The 18,584-nt window shown below is 38.0% G+C and overlaps 1 long non-coding RNA gene across 5 annotated transcripts; it reads left to right on the forward strand.

The window, feature by feature from the left end:
* Positions 1 to 4,122: 4,122 nt before the first annotated feature.
* LOC122010385 lies at positions 4,123 to 8,258 on the forward strand. 5 transcript variants are annotated; one of them, XR_006119863.1, is made up of 10 exons: positions 4,505 to 4,558; positions 4,697 to 4,809; positions 5,435 to 5,541; positions 5,613 to 5,683; positions 5,872 to 6,161; positions 6,302 to 6,435; positions 7,257 to 7,317; positions 7,473 to 7,801; positions 7,992 to 8,094; positions 8,201 to 8,258. It is a non-coding gene; the product is annotated as an uncharacterized LOC122010385 (long non-coding RNA). The 5 variants fall into 5 exon arrangements; XR_006119864.1 differs by lacking the exon at positions 4,505 to 4,558 and adding an exon at positions 4,123 to 4,402 and having other exon boundaries at positions 5,872 to 6,435; XR_006119865.1 differs by having other exon boundaries at positions 4,505 to 4,638; positions 4,718 to 4,809; positions 5,872 to 6,435.
* The last annotated feature ends 10,326 nt before the right edge of the window (positions 8,259 to 18,584 follow it).

An 18,584-nucleotide genomic window follows, 5' to 3' on the forward strand; every position in this document is an offset into this window, starting at 1 on the left:
CCTCTGACCCTCCTTTTATAGGATGCTCGGGGCGCCTGGATCCCTTCCGAGCGCCCTGGTATGACGTAGCCCGCCCAACCAACGAGCTCCACGTGTCGACGTACGCCAGGGATAAAAATTGCCTCCCGGGCGCTCGAATCCCTTCCGGGCACCCGGACCACTTTTTCTCCAAAAGCTCCTTTATCTGCGAGAAAGAGTTAGTCCGAGGCAAACAATATGTATATCCTGCAAAATAAGATGTTAGCATAGTTTATACTTTAATCAAAGAAGATTATGACTTAGATTCCGTCTTTCCGAGACCGGAATCTAGTCACGATCTCGACTTAGATATATGAAATGGATCTAAGCCGGATCGACGCCTAATGTTCCCTTCCCGGGAACGTGTCCTCACAGTCACTCCCTTCCAGTGACTTACCTTTACTCACCTGCCAGACATCCGGTCAGCCCTTCGACCCGTCTGGACTTCTCGCCAGCTATCCAGTCAGCCCGTCGACCTAGCTGGACTTCTCGCCAAGCGTCTGGTCAGCCCGTCGACCCGCTTGGACTTCTCGCCAGCTATCCGGTCAACCCGTCGACCTAGTTGGACTTCTCGCCAAGCGTCCGATCAGTCCGTCAACCCACTTGGACTTCGTGCCAGACATCCGGTCAGCCCGTCGATCTGTCTGGACTTCGTCTGCACACTCGGTCAGAGTGTTAGATCATGACACACTTAACTTAACTCGATTTGTTATTCATCAAAACCTGAGTTAGACCGTTAGTGCTAACCACACTAACAATTATTATATTCAAGACCCTCGATCTCAAAGGTTGATTGGGACTGGCCATAGGTAAGGAGGACTCTATGCTTTAGATCAACTCAAAGTACTAGACGTTGTAGCTTCGAGTGTGGATTTATTATCTTTTCGTTTGAGTCGTTCATTTTCCAATTTTTATTTATAGTACTCTCATTTAGGTCATGTTTTAGCATCTCGTTTGTAGTTTTTAGCTTCTACAAAAGTATTAGGACCTTTATAAAGTTCTGATATTTCTGATTGTGGTGGTTGTAAACTGGCCAAATTTTTTACCTTATCATTTTCTAAAAATCTTTCTTTTTCTTCTTCTTCATTTAATCTTATCCATTCTAATGTGTGGGGGCACTCTCCTATTCTTACAGGGGATCAAGATATTATGTTTCATTTATTGATGATTGCACTCCTTACTCTTGGCTCTATCCTATAAAACACAGGTCTGATTATCTTACCATTTTTAACAACTTTAGAACTCTTTTGAAAACTCAACATTCTAGTGTCATAAAGTATTTTCGTTATGATTTGTGGGGTGAATACACTTTGAATCACTTTTGACATTTACTTGCTTTTGATGGTATAATTCATCAAACTTTGTGTAGAAATACTCCTAAATAAAATGATATGGCTAAACGGAAACATAGATATCTTGTTGAAACAACCCACTTATTTTTATTGTTTGCCAATGTTCTTAGTGCCTTTTGGGAGGAAGCAATCCTTACCGTTGTTCACTTGATTAATAGAATTCCAACCTTACTCAATTCAGGCTTGTCAACTTTTGAAAAATTATATAGACATACTCCTGTCTATTCCTCATTGCATGTTTTTGGTTATACTTGCTTCGTCTTTCGTCCATATGTCGAGCGTAATAAGTTAGCCTCTCGGTCTACTCTTTGTGTCTTTATGGGTTATGATGTTAGTTAAAAAGGATATTGTTACTTTTATCCCATTGGTAAAAAATTATATGTCTCTCATCATATTGTGTTTCTTGAGCATATTCCATTCTTTTCTATTCTAGCTAGTTTGCATAATATGACAAAGTCAGATCTGCTTTGCATTGATCTTTCAATACTGACACTTAGGAAGCTTCACGCACAACTCCTATTGGTAGCTTAATTAAATCTAGTAATTTGGTTCCCGAGATATCAACTTGACATGCTCCTCCTTCTGTCACTACCCAATCATCTCCTGAAATTACGGATGATCCTTCTCTCCACAGTCGTCAATCCACTCATGTTCGTAAGTCTACTAAACTATCAAATTTCGTGTACTCTTGTTATTCTCGTTCTTTTGCTTCATTTTTTGCATTGTTCATTGTCTTTCTAAGCTTGTATTCTATAGAGAAGTTGTTCATAACCCACTTTAGCAGAGTGTTATGACTGAGGAACGAACTGCTTTACACCATACTCATACATAGGATTTGGTACCGTTACTATCACGAAAACACACTATTAGTTCTTATTGGATATATAAGATTAAAACTAAATCTGATGAATCTATCGAATGATATAAATCTCGTCTTGTTGCTAAAGGTTATTCTCAGGATTATGACATAAATTATGAGGAAACATTTGCTCATGTTACAAAAATGACTAATGTTCATAATTGTTGTTACTTCTGTTTGTCGATGGAGAATATCTCAGATGGATGTCAAGAATGCATTTCTAAATGGTGATCTTCATGAAGAAGTTTATATGAGACCTCCTGATATTTCACACCAACCTGGTGAAGTTTGCTAGCTTTGTAAAACACTTTATGGTCTCAAACAAGCACTTCATGCTTGGTTTGAGAAATTCTCTATAGTGATTAGTTCACTCAATTTTCATCCTAGTAATCATGATGCAATATTGTTTGTCAAATGTACAAGTGTAGGTCATATTCTTTTATCATTATATGTTAATACATGACTATTACTGGTGATATGATTCTGATAGAATTATTTTCTTGAAGTCTGAGTTGGCTTATTGTTTTGCTATGAAAGACTTGGTTATACTACACTACTTTCTAGGGGTTGAGGTTGCTTATTCTTCGAAAGGTTATCTTTTATCCCAGTCAAAGTATATATATAATCTGTGTAAGCGTGCTCATCTTACCAAAGTTGTTGATATTCCTATTGAGACTAATGTTCGATATTCTCCATCTGATGGCTCACCTTTATCGGATCCTAGTTTGTACAGAGCTATTGTTGGAAGCTTGATTTATCTCACTATGACTTGTCCAAATATTGCTTATGTTGTTCATGTGGTTAGTCAATTTATTATTACACCAACTACAATTCATTGGGCTGTTGTTCTTCATATTCTCAGGTATCTTTGGAGCACTTAATTTTAAAATATTTTATTTCCTTCTACTTCATCTCTGGAGCTACGTGTATACTCTGATGCTGATTGGGTTGGTGATCCTACGGATTGCAAATCTATCTCTAGCTTTTGTATTTTTCTTGGTAATTCCCTTATTTCTTGGAAGATAAGAAAGAATATGTTATTTGTAGATCTTCAACAGAAGCTGAGTATCGTGCCATGAGCTCAACTACTTGTAAGATAGTTTGGTTGCGTTGGTTGCTTGCGGATATGAGTATCACTACAAGAAAAAGCCTCATAGACATCGGTGGAACAACAACAGTTTTAAGCAAAAACCGATGTCTTTGAGTATTTTACATCGGTTTTTCCAAAAATCGGTGTCTATAAGCGCAGATTTTCGCTCATAGACATCGGTGTTTTAGCCGATGTCTATGAGCGCCTTTTTTTTTTGTTAATAGACATCGGTTTTAACAGCGGTTTTTAAAACCCGATGTTAATGAACCAAAAAAAAATAATTTAATTTTTCTACCAGCCAAAATTTATAACACTTCACAAAGTTCCCTCCAAACCTAAACCAATATCGCGCCCCTTCTCTCAGCCTAAACCTAAACCTAAACCTCCGACCATCTCTCTCAGCCTCATCTCCCTCTTCCCTTTCCTGGATCTCTTCCCCTTCCTGGATCGACGCCCCTTAGGATCAAAACCACCTGCTTCGATCCTAAGCAAAATCGCAGTATAAATCGTTCCATTCTGCCTCCTCGTCCGATCCTCTCTTCCTCCTCCTCCTCCTCCTCCTTCCTCTCTTCGCTCTTCTCGGCTAAGGTAGGGGCCGACAAGATCCGAACAGCTAGAGGACGCCCACGACCACCATGGCACGGTTGGTCGGCAACATGAGGGAATCCGAAGGAAGAGAGAACAACACCGAGATCTCTGATCTTGTGTAAAGGGGTCTCCTTCTTCTGAAGCAGAGAGATCGAGTGCAGTATAAGAATAACGAAGTATGTCTGCCTGTTAGAACCCTAAAATTGCATGCATAAAGGCTCTCCGTGCTTCATTTTCTCCTTCTCGGCCTCTTCGCTCGCTGGGTACACGGTCAAAACCTCTCGTTTCCTCTTTTCATTCTTCTTAATCGTCTGATTGCTAAAGGTTGAGGATGGGGTTTGGGGTTAACCTCTCTATAAAGCGCCGAAGCCTTTTCTTTTCCCCCGACTTTCTCCTTCTCGCGACTTCGGACTTCACGCGACCGAGACCGGCGATTTCTTCTTCTCTCGGTGGCGCCGGCGAAGAGCGGACCTTGGAGCGTTGAGAGGAAGAGAGGTTAGTTACAGCCGAACCTTCTTTCTCCCCGATCCCTTCCTTCTCTGATCTCGGTGAACAACAGCGACGGATCTCGATCGGTGGATTTCGCCGACTGTCGGGAGGGAACCAAGGGCATCGGCGTTGGATCAGGCCAGCATCGATTGTTTGGAGGAGGTAACAACCATTGTTCCTTCCCGATCTCTGTCCCTGTTCGTCGGCAAGAACAAGTCGTTGCCCTAACTTCGATCTTGGAGGTAAGGGTTTGGTTTTGGTTGTGAATTCGAACCTTGATCCTTTCTAGTGTTGATTCAGGTGGTTCTTTCTGGGAAGCAGAGACTGGTATTTTGGTCCCGGCCACCACAGCTCTGTTGGATCGATCTCTTCTTCGTATCAGTGATCGTCTCCGGTGATTGAAGGGTGCAGAGGTAATGAGGTCGATCTGTTGTTGTTAACAGGTTGTTTTGATGACTTCTTGTTATTCTTTCTTCTTGATTCGGCTAGTGAAGATGCACTATGTAATGTTCTGTTTGTAGGGGATTGAGGTACGGTTTAGTTCTTGTTCCTTACCCTTATGCGATCATTAGTTGCAGTAGATGTTACCTAATGAATCCTGTGTGTTTTGAGCTGGATCCACGGCAGAGTCAATAAGAATTTGTTTGTTCTGGTATTGGAGGTTAAGGGTATGATGTGTTACTAGTTAACAAGGATAAGAGTTGTTATATTGGGTAATTGAATGTTGTAAATAAAGATTAACCTGAATCTGAAATGGTTTCAGTGACATTTAGGTTTCATGTTAGGTGATTATGGAAGTTTGTAACCTTGAAGATCTAATGGGAATTTAGATATTGGATGGTTTAGGTTAGAATATAAATTTAATATGGTTATGTTAAAAGAAGGGAGCCGTACCTATGGTTAGCGTTTCTTTTGTATGTTCATTTCCTCCGGGTTTTTGTAATTTAATTTCCACCCTCTAGGGTTTTTTTTTAATTCAGTTTTCGATGCCTAATTCCACCCTGCTTCTTTCTGACATACATTTACACATTGTTTCAGAGGATGCGATGTGCTTATTTTAGATACTGGATTGGGAAGTGCAGAGAATCAAGCAAGGGTCAAGGAGTTGCTTCATGTGGAGGAATCAAAACTAGAGGAGGATAAGGGTAAGTGTTTTTACTCATAATATTATTTTAGTTTCTGTTCAGATCAGTTGGCACTCGATTCTGTGCTTTAGGAAATACCACTCCAGCAGTGAGATGGGTTCGAGATGATAAATATGATTGCATCCGATTAAAGCATTGCAAGGTGAGCTATATTCACTGTGTATCCCCCCTTCAGAGTACATATGTATCTGTATAGTAATTAATTTCAATATAGGCACATCAAATTACCTTAATTGTTTCTAGACATAGACTTAATCCTTTGGATTACTTTATTTTAATTGGTAGAGTATTTGCCACTACCTTTCTATTATTCATTCTTTTGCTTTGCAGGTTGTGACAAAAATTGATTGGCATCGGAAAGGAGACTATTTCACTACTGTCGTTCCTAGTGATATCCTAATTATGAATTTTAGTTGTACTTATTTTTAGTCATTCCTAGTGCCTATTTTATATCTCAGTTTTGTTTCTTTCTTTTTTCTAATACACACTGACAAATTGGAAATATATAAAAATCATGACATTATACCTAGTTACCTAGCCTTTGAGGCTGGAATCAGGATGAAACCTAAAGTGCCCTGAAAAGTTTAGGCATACCAAATTCTCTCAGTTTAATGACAGAGGTCAGTTGTGTTGCAAACTTTGTTGTTTTCCTTGTTTTTCATTTACCGCGTCTAGATTAAGAAACTATGGCTTTCTAACTCAAATAAAAATTGCAATTCCTGCCTATCTTAGACCTAACATTAACTTATTAATTGAACAGGTGTTTTAGATTGTAAATTTCATCCGAGGCAGCCATGGCTATTCACAGCTGGAGCAGATTCTATCATTAAACTATATTGCCACTAATGATAGATTCTCCAGGAAACTTTGAAGAATCTCCTCGAGTCAAGATACGTGAGTACTTGCTGATCCTACATGAATACGGTAGCAAGTTCATGTTCTTTGCTTGATAATTTATTCTTTTTTGACCAATTCATTTCCGCAAACCCCTTACCTGTAAGCACCAACTAGTATCCTTATTGTCAAGAATTAATTTTATCAACGACTTATAAGTTTGGTATGCATATTTCTTATGATGTTGAACCTTGACTTTGAGACACATGATGGCTTTGTTTTATTTTTTTTGTTGAATTTTCTATCCTGTAAGTTTCAACTCCACTAGTATCATGTTTCCATAGATGATGCTGTCTTAGATGTTGGAGTCGTGACTCATTCTTTATACTGATGTTTCTGTGTGGAATTTTCCCAATTGTCCTGTTCATTGTTTGATGTTTCTGTGTGTGTTGTAGCTGAATTTGGTTGTAGCTTCTGCAAGCTTGCTTCACTTTCTTCCCTCCACTATCTGTTAACAAGTTTGATCTTTACAATTCAGTTATAAGAACAAACAATATGACCAAAGGTTGACAGCTTTGCTTCATCCTTTTTACATTTCAGTATGTGGATGAAAGCAAATATGTACTGATGTACCTAAATGGATTTACAAAAATATCTTTGAAATGTTTTGTCATACAGATATGGCATCTAGTATAATTTTTTCCAACTTGATTGTTGCATTATCATATAATGAGATTAGGTGCACAGCTTGCAGTCAGTTTATTGTTTTTGCTAAAGATCATTGTTAGTAGGCCGACAAAAGACAGGTCTAAAATGAAGCCTAAGAAAACATGCTTAAGATGATATTTTAAGATTTTCTAAACATTGGATCATTGCGGAAGGTTGTGATTGGCACGGCAAGTGTTCTAAAATGAAGCCAAAGAAAATGGGGGAGAAAATAAGGTTCGGCTTGAGGAATTTATGCAATAAAGCAGTTTTATATTTGATTCCTTCTTTAATTATATTGCGTGTGTTCCTAAGCTACAACCTATTAATAATTTTAGTTTTATAATGTTCTTTGCCACTACCTTTCTATTATTCATTCTTTTGCTTTGCAGGTTGTGACAAAAATTGATTGGCATCGGAAAGGAGACTATTTCACTACTGTCGTTCCTAGTGATATCCTAATTATGAATTTTAGTTGTACTTATTTTTAGTCATTCCTAGTGCCTATTTTATTCCTAGTCACCTTATTTCAATGACAAGAACAAGGGTTCTCATGGCCAATATGTGTCTATTAATGGGATTTTCAATGTCTTGCTTACCACGCTAATCCTACTTCTGATTGGATTTGCAGCTTCAAGATATCAAACTCTACACCTTCTATATGGAGCTAGATTTGCAAAAGCCATATCCAACTCGAGGAAGTGACTTATTGACATGGGAGGTAGGTGTACCTCTTTAGTTCTGCTTTTAACCAAATATCCCTATTAAGATTCATTTGTGTGCTCTTAACATATCTATTCCTACAACGTTGTTATCTAGGATTAGCATTTATTTTGTTAAATGTGATTTATGCACCTATAATTATTCTGGTGAAGTTAGCATTCTATTAAACTAGATTATGACTTTTGCAGAGAACTTATTGGTAACCAAGGACTTTGTGAAGATAGCAAATTTTGGCCTTGCTCGTGAAGTTCATTCGAAGCCACCATTCACAGAATAGGTTTCAACACGCTGGTAAGCATGTTTATGACAAGCACTTGTGATCTTATATTTTTTATTTGATACATGTACACATTTGTTTTAGTTATTTGACATATGGTGGATTTATGTGTTTTTACAGTTTACAAATCTCAAGTACTCCAGAGTTGAAATTGATGAAGTGCAGTTCGAGTGGGCTGAATGCATGCTAGATTACATTTGAAATGCGGTTCTACCTTGATGTGTTAAAAGAATGTTCTACCTTGATTTTGATATCTATTAGCTAGCTTTTGATGTAAAAAGAATGTTTGGGTATTTTATGGATATTGTTGTAAGAAGATTATTTATATAATTTGTGAATATTTGTGTATTTTATGGATATTATTGAATGAAGAATATTTGTACAATTTGTGAATATTTGTGTATTTTTTTTTGTTATTATCGGTTTTAAAATCAAATCTGTGCTGTTAAAAAATATACATATTACATCGGTTTTCCACCGATGTAAAACCGGTGTTATAAAGTAATATTACATCGGTCATTTACCGCTGCCAAAACTGGTGTTATTAACATACAATATTACATCGGTTTTACACCGTTAATGAAACGGTGTCGTTAAGTGATACTACACCGGTTAATAACCGATTCGAAAACCGGTGTCGTTAAGTGATACTACACCGGTTTTAACCCGATGTCTAAAATGGCAGACTTTTAACATCGGCTTCATAGACATCGGTCGAAAATCAAATAGACACCGGTGGAAAACCGATGTCTATGAAGGTTTTTGTTGTAGTGTATCTTTCTTCATTAACATACTCTGTTGTATTGTGATAATCAGAGTGTTATTTAAATTACGTGTAATTTAATTTTTTATGAGCGGACAAAATTTATTGAAATTGATTATTAGATTACTTGTCATCATCTTCAGATTGACACCAACACATTATCTTTTGTTCCTTCAAATCTACATATTGCTGATATGTTTACCAAGGCATATTCCACTTCATGCTTTCATCTCTTGTCTGACAAACTCTTAATGTTTCTAACTATAATATCGTGAGTTTGAGGGAGATGTTAGATTATATATATTTGTTTGTTTATAACTTTTAGGATAATTTGATCTTTTTTTTCTATTTAGAATTTAGAATTTCTTAACTTAACTATATAAGGATGTATACTCTGTATTTCTAAGATAAATTTTAGATTTAATAATATGACTAATTTTTTTTTTCTTAATTTCTACGGATCCAACATGGCACAACATGTATTTAGGTCTGGTGTATGACTAGTGAAGTGAAGTAGTTAAACTAGGACTCATGAAATCATGAAGTTGTGATTTAGTCAAACGGTTGGTCGATTTCTTTAATTCAATCAACTAAACTTTAAAGATGTTTTTCAACTAAAATTCTAAAAGAATTTTTTAAAAATTTGTACTTGTTATATAATTATTTATCAATATTTTTTTTATTTTATGAAAATAAATTTTATTTCTTAAATGAACAAATTAGTAACTATTAAAAACTTTAGTATTTTATTTATTTGTGTATCATCCAAAAACTCTAGATAAAATTTATTTTCCAAGAGATTTTAAAATTCTTTTAAAATTAAAATATTAAACCATGAAAACGTGCACATGAATTGTACACGATCATTTTTCGTGATTGATTTAATTAATGACCTTTTAGCTCAAAGTGATGCATCTTGAACCAAAAGTATCTCCCTACTATTTTAAAGGATCTATGTGTCTGAATACACCGAAGGAGCTTACATGGGCTAGTGTGGGTAACTGCCCATATTAGGTAGTTCAGATCCTCTGTACTCATTTTTCTTTGTCCTCATGTTTTATTATTGATCGGACGGCTTAGATTACATCTCAAGATATCATGACATCTTTAAGATGTGTGCAGCATCCTTGTGATGTGTAAGACATCCTTGAGATATAATCTGAACCGTCCGATCAACAATAGAACATGGGGACAAAGAAAAATGGGGACAAAATATCTGAACTACACACTAGGACCTATAAAAAATTATTATTTTTTTTATAATTTTCCAACCTTTTGCCCGCACGTGCAAATGACGCCACCATATGCTTCTGCTACCTTCCATCGAGGAGAGTCATCATTTGCCATCATTGCTGCAACAACTTTAACTAATTGATTTAATAAGCTTTTGACATTATACATTAATTCTAATTGCTTCGGTTGAGAGAGTGTTTCTGGCATAGGAGTTATGAAAGACATATATTACGCACAGGGGTAGAGCTAGAATCTGAGTTTAGTGTAAGTAACAATATAATTAATAAAGGTGACTAAGTGCAAGAAAGTTATGTCAATACGGATCTTAGATAAGGATCTATTGTAAATAGTCTTTTCTTACTATACAAGAGGCGATCTCAGAGACTTAAATTTGCGACCTATGGATCACATGATCAGAGACGGAGCCAAATGAGGGACGATGGTGGTGGTCACCTCCTCTCCCTCACTTAATTTTTTTAATATAAAAAATATATGAAATATAAGAATAGAGGATGAAAGAAAGATAAATAAAAGGTAACAATATCATCTTACATCTCACCCCTTCAATATAAAATTTCTGACTCCGTTCGCCGTGATAACAAATTTATTGTTGTGCTAGACTACTCCGGAAGCTACCACGTCGGCCTTACATCTTTTTCATTGAATAGGAAAAAAATAGAATTACCTTATAATAGAATTCCTTGCTTGCTGCACAAAGAGGGAAGAGATGAATAAAACGTTTAGATTTAAGTAAAAAATTAAATCAATTTAAAAATATTAATATATTTAATTAATTAATATATAAGTATGATGACATTAATAAAAAAATTTTGGTAAAACAAAAATAAATGATACAGAAAATATTAATGTCAGTGTTTAAATTTATAACTGACCAATATAGAAAAGAGATGGAGGCACCAGTGGTTCTGGCTCGAGGACAATGCCCTTACTTACTTCAAGATACGACGGTGGGAACTGACCTTAATCCCTGTGGACCGAGGCATCCACCGAATCAATAGTGTCGTCGCTGCCGCTTCTTCTACTGGGTCGTTGGGTGCCAAAAGGCACAAAACCTGATTCGCATCGATCATCTTATGGTGAGCCAAAGATATTGGATTGATAATATCACATTTCAAATTTCTCTTCAAAAATTTTCACAGAATAGTAGAAAACTTCTTTTCCATGTAGTGTTTTCATCATTCAATGTATTTTTATCTTAATATTATTTTTATCATTTGAATTTATCTCGAAACGGTTTTCGACCACATGAATTTTCATTGGTTAAATTGATTATCAATGATCTAATAATTTATGTTTGTTATTATGCTCAATTGATTGGACTTAATTGGTGTGTTTCTCAAAACCACCAATTTAATTATTTATTATCTACTGAATTAGTGATTTTTTTACGATAAGCTCGTTAAATATCAAAAATCAAACATATAAAAATGTTTGTTAAATGGTCGGTAGATAAATTGTAATTTTCTAAAGGATAGGCATAAACTCAGTGAAAAGATAGATTTTGGGGCACATGGATGGAGCTTTATCATGTGGTAAAAGGTGATTCGTTCACCCCTAGTGCCCCCGCCAACCCAGCTCTAGGTCAACACGGAGGAGGTAAATCACAGGTGGCTACTAGCCATTAGTGCAAATTGACAAGACATTGGGGAGATTATGCTCGATCACGCAGAGTTTCAACCCCAAGACCTCATGTGGCAACACTCCATGTCTTAACCATCGCACCGCCCCGGGGAAGGTACCACAACACAGGCAAGATGAGATCAAGAGGTATATCGTGCTTGGAAAAAGAATGATGGACAAGCTAGGGTAATTCTTCTTAGTAGCATGCATAATGAACTGATCCCACTTTATGAGTAGTATACTACATCTGTGTCAGTCTAGAATGTCTTAAAGAGCATTATGACATCCCGTCAACTCCTAAGTTGAGGATGCTAACCTATAAGTTCATAACCTATAAGAAGAGGTCTGATCATATTATGAAGCAGTATTTAATGCATATGTCGAGCATGATTGCCTCTCTGAAGAATATGGGGGAGCCTATGTCAAATGAGCTTTAAGTATTATGAGTGATACAGTCCTTACCTGACTCCTGGGGATACTATTAAGACCTATCTCACACACACTGAAAGTATTCATACTTTCATGGATGTGAGTAGACATTATGAACTCGAGGAGGAGCACCAAGAGGTGACCAAGTCTGCTTCAGGTTATGCTCACTTTGCGGAGTCAAGTAAGGGCTCCCGGGGTACAAAGCGCAAGTGGAACAAACATGAGAAGAAGACCAAAGGTCGTGGAAAGAAGAATCCATTTGTAAATACTGATGAAAAAGGACATGGACAGCAAGGTAAGAAAAAGGAGCTCGTAAAGAGCAATGTCTGATGCTATGTATGTGGTAAGCTAGGCATTTCGCATGTGAGTGTAACAATCGAAAGGTATATCCTTCTTCTTTACATGGTATGAGTTATGTGTCATCTAGTGTGATGTTCGCTAACTCATCTCCTTTATAGATTGTAGACTTAGGAGTCATAGACCATGCAACTCATGATAGGAGTGCATATGTGGAATTCCGTCGTTTAAGCTTACATGTGAGAAGACTATATGTGGGAAATGGGGTATTTATGGAGGTGAGAGAGATTGACATTTGCAAGCTGTTGCTGTAAAATAATCAATTCCTATATCTCCATCACATGTTATATGCTCCAGAAATAAGGTAGAATCTAGTTTCTGTTCATAGTCTAGACCAGTTAGGATATTGTGTTGTAATTGGAAACTCTAAGGTTTCCAACTTATATGACAATACTTTGATATGTTCCGGTTTAATACATGAGAGAATATATGCATTGAACTTGATTTCTTTTCATGAGTTTTATCCTACATCTACCATTTCCTTTACATCTAATAGTATAGTGGATGATGTTAATGTTTGATATAGCAGACTTGGTCATATAGGGCAAGAAAGGATGGACCGGTTAGCAGTATGTGGCGCGTTAGGCGAGCTAACCAAGGTCGAGTTACCCTTATGTCAGTTTTGTCTAGAAGGCAAAACTACAAGAAAAAGTATTTGGAAAAGCAATAAGGGCTAGGACTCTATTGCAGTTAATTCATTTTGACATTTGTGGACCGATGAATGTGAGAGCTCTAAACGAAGCCACATACTTTATTATCTTTATAGACGATTTCACACATTTTGGTTATGTCTACCTAATCTCACATAAGTCTGAGACACTAGAGTGCTTTAGAAGGTTTATTAACGAGGTAGAAAATCAGCTAGATATGAGAGTGAAAACTCTCAGAACCAATCGAGGGCGCGAGTATTTGTTTGAACAGTTTAGAGAGGTCTGTTTTGAAAAAGACATTACAAGACAGCTGACTATTCCTGCTACTCCTCAACAGAATTGAGTTGTTAAGAAAAGGAATAGGACTATATTGGAAATGGTGAGGCCCGTAATGGCACATGCCAATTTATCAATCTCTCATTGGGGGGATACATTATTAACTGCAGTTTATGTCCTTAATCATGTTCCAACAAAGTCTGTGATTAGCACCCCATACGAACTTTGGACAGGGAGGTGGCCTATCCTTAGCCATCTTAGGCGATGGGGTTGTGCTGCATATGTTAGAGATTCCTTGCACAAGTATGGCAAGTTAGGCCAACGAGGAAAGAAGTGTATCTTCATTAGATACTCTGAACACTCCAAAGAATATGTGTTTCTAGGAGAACATATGGATGATATAATAATTGAAATTGAATCTCATGATGGTATGTTTCTGGAGAATGATTTTCCTAAGAGAGGAGAAATCAATCGAGACTACACCTTCTATGAGATGGATGAGCCTAGTGGTACAGTCGAGCCCAGTAGCGAGATTCAAGACTTGGTTAAGGATCTTGGTTCTAGTGGGACTGGTCCATCTGAAGGTGGGGAGACTCTCTCTTCTCGTAGGAGTGGTCGGGGAAATATACCTCGTTGTCGTTTCCTGATTGAAAATGAGATTCTTATTGTGACTCCAGAGGATGATGATGAACCAAGGACCTTTGGAGAGGTTTTCGAGGGTTCTAAAAAAGTTCAATGGATAATGACTATGCAAGAAAAAATAGAATCAATGAAAGTCAACAAGGTCTGAGACTTAGTTGACTTACCTGAGGGTAGAAAAGTCATTAGGAACAAGTGGGTTCTCAAAATCAAGAGGAAGGTCGATGAATCAATCGAGAGATATAAAGCTCCTCTAGTAGCCAAGGGTTACACACAAACAAAGGGCATTGACTACGAGGAGACTTTCTCCCCAGTAGTCAAGTTTACATCGATCTGTTTACTTTTAGCGATTGTCGCCAGTTTAGATCTAGAGTTACACCAGATGGACATTAAGAACGCTTTCCTTAATGGATGTTTGGATGAGGAGATTTACATGAAACAATCCTCTAGGTTTGTTTTAGTAGGTCAAGAAGATAAGGTTTGTCAACTTCAAAAGTCAATATATGACCTATAGCAATTATCCAGACGGTGGTACCTAAGATTTCATGAGGAGGTAATATCTTATGATTTTACAATGGTCGAGAAGGATCATTGTGTCTATTTAAAACAGTTAGATGACTCTTTTGCGATTCTGTCATTATATGTGGATGACATAATGTTGGCTGGGAACAACATTGAGTATCTTATAATTATTAAAATATGGTTGTCATCTAGCTTCGACATGAAAGACATGGGTGAAGCTGAGTTCATCTTTGGAGTAAAGATCCAAAGGGATCGCTCGAGAAGAGTGTTGGTTCTTTTACAAGAGACTGTTGGTCCCCGTGGGTGTTTTGATGTGATCAACCAAGTTGGTTAGGTCCTGCTTTGTGTTTGATCCCTGTGTCTGAGTGTGCAGGAGCTTAGGAGCGCAGGAAGTCGAGCGGAACACGCAACTAGAGAGAAGGATGACACGGGAAGGGAGCCGACGGGCTCGGTGCGTCCAAAGGACGAGAGAGCTGCGGAAGAGTACTTCGGTGGACGAGAAGAACGTGCGCAGCGTTCGAGGGACGAGAAGCCGGACGGAAGCCTGCTCGAGGAGAAGGCCGGAAATTGGGTTCGGGTGAGCCCAATTTCGGTTGGCCAGAATCACCCAAAAGAACGGAACTTCGAAAGACGAAGCAAAGAAAGCAAGCAAGCTAGAAAAGCTGCCAGCCAGCTTGGAGGCGCCTCCATCAGGCTTGGAGGCGCCTCCAGCTTGAGGGCGTCTTCAACCCCTGTTGAAGGCGCTTCAGACCTGGCAGAAGTGAACGTTGAGTTGTTTGGATAAAGTTTTATCCCCTCTCTCGTTGGAGGCGCCTTGGACCCTCGGGATAGACTTTCCAGGAGCTATATAAAGGCCCCTGGAGCTAGGAAATAAATAACAACTCAAGCAATCAACTCTGTAGTCATTCCTAGCAACTAGTGAGCGTTCTAAGTGTGTAAAAAGGCTTCTCCGCCTATAGTGAAGGAGACTCTGCTAATGTGATCTTCGATTGCCTTGGCATCAGAGCCAGACCGCCTCAGAAGGACTAACCGCCGACTGAAGCACAACAATCAAGACGATGGCCGGAGCAAATATTCATCCCCCGAAGTTCGACGGAGACTTCGCGATGTGGAAACGCCGGATGGAGGTATTCTTTAAAACCCACTTTGATATTTTACTAACTATGAAACATGGTTTTGAAGTTTTGAAAGACAAAGAAGAGCATCAGTGGAGCACGAAGGAGCAGGTCGAGTTTGTTGCCAACGGAAAGGCAGAAATTTCACCTGCTAAGCATGCTGCCACCACAAGAGGTAAGTCGAATCGGAAGCTACTCCTCCACGAAAGACCTCTGGGAAAAATTCCTGGAGCTTCACGAAGGTACCTCGGAAGCTAAGTTAGCGAGGCGCGACATCCTCCAAACCCAGTTAACGAAACTTTGGATGAACCAAGGCGAGAAGGTAGCGCAACTCCAAGCAAGGATCAAAGAGCTGATCATGCAACTAACCAATCTTGGAGAAGAAGTAACGAACCGAGACTCGATCCGGTACGCGCTCAACGCCTTCCCCAGAACTCCAGAGTGGGCCTCCTTAGTAGATACATACTACATCTCTAAGGACTTCGAGGTAAGTACTTTAGAAAATTTGTTTTCCACATTTGAACTTCACGAATCTCGGATTGCAGAGCCCATTAAAATGGAGAAAGCAAGTCAGAACATTGCCTTGAAGGCAAGAACAAACGACTCTGACTCTGAAGCCTCGATCGCCGAATCTAAAGCTGCATTAATGGTAAGATGATTTAATAAATTTTTTAAATCTAACAAATTTAGATCACAGAAGCATGAGTGAAAAAGGAGAACGGTTTGTTGCTACAATTGCAATGAAGAAGGACACATCAAGGATGACTGCCTGAAATTAAAGAGCAAGCAGAAAGAAAAGGAAAAGGTCAAGTACAAGAAGCCAGAATCCTCCAAGCACAAGAATCTGAAGGCCACCTGGTCAGATTCGTCTTCTTCCGAATCAGACATCGAAGCCTTCTTCGGATTAGCGCCGGTAGCCAACCATCTTCCTGAAGATGACTCAAGTTCAGAGATGAGCATAGATAAAGGGGGAGGATCATCAGAAGAAGAGAGCGACGATGAAGGGGGAGAATTACCGAGTGAGGTAAGTAAGGTACGAAACCTAACCCCGACTCAGTTCTTTCAATTTATTAAATGTCTTTCTAAAGATTTATTCAAATTAGAAAAAGAAAATACTGAATTAAAAATAAAATTAGCAAAAGCATGTCCACTTGAGATGTACGATAATCTAAAATCAGAAAATAATAATCTAAAATTAGAAATTAAGAATTTAAAAACTGATGCATGCTTAAATAGATTTTCAAAATCAAAAATTAGAATTTATGGAAAACTGAATTGGTACATTAGAAACCATCAGGGTCAACTTAGAAGAGTGCCCAAGAACTATGTACCCCTTAAATTTTTAAATAACCCTGTAGGAAGGAACCTCTATTGGGTTCTGAAATCTGTTGCTAAATTAATTTATTTAATTAAAAGCTTACAGTGAGAAAATTAAACTTTGAGTTTCTTTCTGGAAGTTTTGTCTAAGGAAGTGGTTGTTGCTCCAATAACTAAGAAGGTCTAGTGCCTTGCCACGACCTGGAAGCCGAAATATCGAAATAAAAATATTTAATTAACTTTCTGATAAAAACATTCAAATTAGAATTAAATAATGCTTTGAAAAGTTGTTAAACATTTCCTTAGAAATTTATTTTTTAATTATCTAGAAAAATGTCTCTTGAAAGTTTTACTTAGATTTTTTTTAAAAATTCTAAAAATCAATTTTTTTTACTTAGAAATTATTTGAAAAAATTCAAACAAATCATTTTAGTTAGAATTCTTTTGTCACTTAGATATTTTACTTAGATTTTTTTTCAAAATTTTCATTTTACTTAGAAATTTTTTTCTATTTTTGAAAATTCTATAAATTCAATTTACTTAGACATTTTTTCATCTTAAATTAGAAAATTTTCTAACTTAAAAAATTTTGCTAAAATGTTTTTTGTTATCCCGTTTTCGCTATGATTAAAGGGGGAGAGAAAGGTACAAGTTTAGAGAAGTACATGTTTAGGGGGAGGGAATTTTTTTTTTAAATTAAAAATATTTTTTCTGATTAACTCTTAATTTAGTAGTTGCAATTTTATTTATTGCAAACTGATGCTTAACATGTTAGTTTAGTAATTTTCTTTTAAAATTACTTTTCTGTCTATTTTTACCCTAACTTGAACTTGAGTTAATGTACATCAAAAATGGGGAGATTGTTGGTCCCTATGAGTGTTTTGATGTGATCAACCAAGTTGGTTAGGTCCTGCTTTGTGTTTAATCCCTATGTCTGAGTGTGCAGGAGCTTAGGAGCGCAGGAAGTCGAGCGGAAGATGTAGCTAGCGAGAAGAACGGCACGGGAAGGGAGTCGACGGGCTCGGTGCGTCCGAAGGATGAGAGATCTGCGGAAGAGTACTTTGGTGGACGAGAAGAACGTGCGCGGCGTTCAAAGGACGAGAAGCTGGACGGAAGCCTGCTCGAGGAGAAGGCCGGAAATTGGGTTCGGGTGAGCCCTATTTCGGTTGGCCGGAATCACCCAAAAGAACGGAACTTCGGAAGACGAAGCAAAGAAGCAAGCAAACTGGAAAAGCTGCCAGCCAGCTTGGAGGCGCCTCCATCAGGCTTGGAGGCGCCTCCAGCTTGAGGGCGCCTTCAACCCCTGTTGAAGGCGCCTCGGACTTAGCAGAAGTGAACGTCGAGCTGTTTGGATAAAGTTTTATCCCCTCTCTCGTTGGAGGCGCCTTGGACCTTGTTGGAGGCGCCTTGGACCCTCGGGATAGATTTTCCAAGAACTATATAAAGGCCTCTGGAGCTAGGAAATAAACAACAACTCAAGCAATCAACTCTGTAGTCATTCCTAGCAACTAGTGAGCGTTCTAAGTGTGTAAAAAGACTTCTCCGGCTACAGTGAAGGAGAC

This window comes from Zingiber officinale, chromosome 8A (genome assembly GCF_018446385.1).
Source record: "Zingiber officinale cultivar Zhangliang chromosome 8A, Zo_v1.1, whole genome shotgun sequence".
In the NCBI taxonomy this organism is placed as follows: Eukaryota; Viridiplantae; Streptophyta; class Magnoliopsida; order Zingiberales; family Zingiberaceae; genus Zingiber; species Zingiber officinale.